Genomic DNA, 4,921 nt, shown 5'->3' on the forward strand with positions numbered 1-4,921 from the left:
TACTAGTTTTTAATGGAACCGTTATATGGGGAATGAATGGCATCTACGTCTGCATAACGCTTTCCTTTCATGGGCAAATGCACTTTTTCGAAAAGGAAGAAGTCGCACTGTGCCATATCAGGTGAATACGGGGAGTGGTTAATGGTTAAAATGTGATTTTTGGTCAAATAATCGTCCTACGAATGTTAGATTCTGAGCAATTTTTGGTCGTCAATCAATTTGTGCGGAACAACCGTGCACACACCTTTCCTAAGCCCAATGTTCGGTCAAAATGCGATAAATCGATGTGTTGGAGAGGTTCAATTCCATTTCCATAAATTTCAATGGTGATTTCGGCTGATTTTTGATGTTCTCACTGGACAATCGATAAAGATAGCAGATTCTAACGCACCAGTCGACATGTAGATAGCGCCACCATGGGGCGCTAGATTCAAAAAGTCTTGTTTACTTTGGAAGGCACCTTGTACATTAAATCTCTTAGAAGGCGAGGCCGCATCCATTTTTTTTTTAGTTTTAACCCAAGGGTGCCCCTTCCTAATGTGATCCCCAGAGCCAAATCACAGTCCAAGGCCACAGTCTTATATCGTATTTAGTGCTTAGTTATGAGACTTTATAAATTTTCTTCGACCTGCGAACTCGTTCTCACTGTTTTACCAAGGAACACGTGTACCAAGATATCTTAATTTTTACGTAGTTTATGCACCGACGGACGGGTCGACAGACGAACGGACAGACAGTCTGTACTATATAACTCTATATCTATATCGATTAGTAGAAAAATGCCATATTTTTTAAACCTCACATAAAAAGCTTAAAGTAGAAATAGATTTAATTATAACAAAAAGATTTCACAAGAAATTCACAACAATAGTATTGTACGATATCAATTGCCGTATAATGAAAGCTATTATCCACATTCCCCCTAATCCTCTTACCGCACTGACCAGCTAGGCGTTGAGGTAATGATTTGTAATAAAATTTCAATTAAATTAAATTTGTGAATTCAAGCAAACTGTTCATTAGTGCTCAACTCTAACTGTACTTCAGCAGCATCACGCATATACGAATTAAGTGTGTATGCGTGTGTTTGCATGATATTCGAGTCTGTAACTGCATTTGCATTCACACACCTATTGACTACTGAACCGGGTTCGAATGAGAGATGGGAACCTCATTGCCTCTGAATTGTGTTTATCAAGATGTACAAGAGCGTTGAAACATAAAATTAATTTGTTGCAATTACACGTGTTATTAAAATATCAATGCTTGTTGTTGTGTGGTTCGAATGTATTGCAAGCAGTAAGGAAACTCGAGAATTTTAATGCCTCTCGATGCTATGCAAATTATAAATTTTACTATTTTAATTACTGCGTAGAACTTATACTAACGTCATCACACTATTATATTCAATTACATACCGCATAGATTAAGATATAAATATATATTATATAGTATATATTTACGTACATAGTGAGAGAATTAGTGATGTGTGTCCAGTCTAAAGTTTTGTCGAGACTTTTTGTAGGTAGGTGGGCTCAAATCATCTTGAAAGGATTTTTCTTTTTTTATAAAAGGTTTTCTCTCTCTCAAGCTCCGAGAGTACCTTTGAAATAGCCGAAATAGCACCTGTTGACAAGAGTTATTCTGTTGTACATACATAGGTGTTAATGTTGGTTCCAAGATAGACGAAATTAATTACGACTTCGAAGTTATGACTGTCAACAGTGACGTGAGAGCTTAGTCGCGAGTGCGACGATTGCCCTCGTTCACTACCAAACCCATTTGCTTCGCTTCCTTATCCAGTCCAGAAAGCAGAACTAACGACGCGGTTGTTGAAGCCAATGATATTAATATCATGGGCGTACGCCAGTAACTGTACGCTCTTATAGAAGATTGTACCTTCTCTATTCGGTTTTACACCTCGAATTATTTTCTCCAGCATTAGATTGAAAAAGTCGCACCAAAGGAAGTCGCTTTGTCTGAAACCTCGTTTGGTATCGAACGGCACGGAGATGTCCTTTCCGATCCTAACGGAGCTTTTGGTATTGCTCAACGTCAGTTTGAAAAGCCGCATTGGCTCTGCAGCGGCTTTGAAATCGACGAGGAGGTGGTGTGTGTCGATCCTCTTTTTACGGGTCTCTTTCAAGATTTGGCGCATGGTGAATATCTGGTCAGTTGTTGATTTTCCAGGTCGAAAGCCACACTGATGAGGCTCAATCAGTTTGTTGACTGTGGGCTTTAATCTTTCACACAGTACCCTCGATAGAACCTTACTTGCGATGTTGAGGAGGTCTCTCTTTTTGTGGATTAGGTAGGGCACACTTAAATTTCAATCGTAGGGCATGTTCAACAAAGAAGCTGATTATGTTCCTTATCAGTTCTTCGCTGCCGTATTTGAGCAGCTCGGCCGGCAATATATTGGCTCCCGCCGCTTTGTTGTTCCTAAGACGGGTAATTGCTGTCGGCCAATGGAACGTCCGCTCCATCGTCATCGATTGGGCGAAATCCAATAATTAAGCCTTTCTCCTCAATATAAAAGTTTTATTACAGCAAAAGCAAAGTTTTTTGGCTGTAAAAGTGGGTAAACGTTTCGTTTGCTGCAGCAAAAATAGTTTTCAATATTTTTCAAAATATTAACCGCAAAGGCACTTAACATAATTAACCTATAATGAAAGTACTGATGGTGTCACACCCAGTCATGCACGTGCAGCACATGAAATGACAAAGGTGCATACTTGGAAGGGGCAAACACTAAAGCATTGTAGCCGCAACGCAGGAATAATGTTATTGGAGCAACAAAAAATGGTAAAATTTCGATAGCAACCAATCTGCTTCAAATTCGTGGCATCACAAAGCATTAAATATATGTGCATGCATCTGCAACCACCACATGCTGACACAAACTATTGGGTTGCCGACAGGCTGTCGGGAGGCTAAAGTACGGCGCACACAGTATTGAGCGTTTCGAGTGCACTCCTAAAGTATGCAACAGCAAAATATGCATGTACCTGCGTACTCATTGCTTTTAATTAATTAACTGTAAAACCATTTTGCAAATTTTCTTTTGCCGTCACGCATCGGATTGTGTACTGAAACCGAGTGCTCATGTATTGTCAACGCTTGAAAGCAGGGATGTTGATTAAAAATGCTAATTTCAACATTAAGTTATTTAACTTCAATTTAGCTGTCGGGCGTTCAGTTTTCTCAATCGCTCTTTCTTTTGTTTTGATTACTTCCACTGCTGCTTTCAGCTTTTTGTTTGACGTTTACGAAAATGACTTTAAAATGTCATTAGCAGCGCGAATGCTTAATTTTATTCTTCGCTGTCATCAGGGACATCAGGGACTATTTAGCGCTCTTCGTTTAACACGATTTTGCCATCAAATCAAATCAAATGAAATAATTTGCCAAAATGACAGCTGGTTCGCGAACAAGAAACTTTTCAAAAAAAAATTATGTGGGTAGCTGGATAAGAGAGAGGGAGAAAGAGTGAAAGGGCGGTATGAGAGAAGCGAAGTGACTAAACAGCATTTAATTTACCTTTCCTACTTATTAACAACAAACTAATTGTATAAAGCTCGCACTGTTGCAGGTAAAAACTAAGATGGAAACAAAAAATAATAATAAAAGAGATTTGGGGCTTGCAAATGAAAAAGAAGAGCAAATATGAAATGACGTACAATTAAATCTTACATTTCAGCTGTCACATGCAATTTGTTTCCCATTATATTTGCCAAAGTAAGGTAGCTTCAGGGCGAAAAAATGAACAAAAACAACTACAATGACAATAAAGACAAGGCAATGACAGAAGACAAAACAAAATCTAGACTTAATAATATAATTTTTTTTGTTTTTAACGCAGTGGCTCGAGGCTCGAAAGACGTAACGATGAATGTGAGCGCGATGTGTGCGGCTGGCAGTTGATTTGGGATATCTAGGTTATTTCATGAACATTAAAAATAAATTAATTCGCAAAACTTTTAGATATAAATGTTGAATGATTTGCTCAATGGTGCTTAACTCGAACAAAGTCCGTAGAAAGGCAAAAATGTAAATTTTAAACTAAATTTATATTTGGAAATAAGTATTAGAAGTTATATTACTGTGGGCAAAAAATAGTAAGACTTTTTAGTTTAAATTTGGGGCGAAACCCCATTCTTATTTTTCCAGGTTGATATGACTGTCAGTGGCATTTCTGGTACCGAAATGTTCAGAATGTATAAAAAGGCTTTCGTTGATAATTTTTTGTAGCGGGAAAGTATTTTTGATTGACGACGAACCACGTTCAGGACGGCCATCAACATCAACTGATGATGAAAATGTTAATAAAATAAAGGAATTGGTGCCTGCGAACCCACTATAAACAGTTAGAGATCTTACTGGCATTGTTGGAATAACGGAAGGGTCAGTGGAAACCATTTGAAAGATATTGGGGCCAAAGAAAAGTGAAAGCACGGTTGTCTCCAAAATCACTTAATTATTTCGAAAAACACCTTCGTGTTAACGTCTGTGAGACAACGCTTTCCGACTACCAAAATGTCATGAAACGAATTATTACTGGCGTGGAGTCTTGGATCTCTGCTTACGACCCAGAAGCAGACGATCAATCGGCCGAATATCGTGGCATAAGTGATCTGAAGCCGATAAAACTACGTCAATACAGGTCGAAATTCAACGCTTCGCTTATCCAGGTGTGGTGCCAAGGTCAAGCTGTCAACAAAAACTACTATTTGAGTTTTATACGTCGTTTGCGCGAAGCTATTCGTAAAAAGAGGCCAGAATTATGGGCCGAGAACTCTTAGTCGTTGCACCACAATAATGCACCATCGCATACCTCATTGACCCTTCGTGAGTTTTTTTGCCAAATTCTCCGTGTGACTTCTGACTATTCAACAAACTCAAACGACTGTATCGGGGAAAC

This window comes from Bactrocera tryoni, chromosome 1 (assembly GCF_016617805.1).
Source record: "Bactrocera tryoni isolate S06 chromosome 1, CSIRO_BtryS06_freeze2, whole genome shotgun sequence".
Classification (NCBI taxonomy): domain Eukaryota; kingdom Metazoa; phylum Arthropoda; class Insecta; order Diptera; family Tephritidae; genus Bactrocera; species Bactrocera tryoni.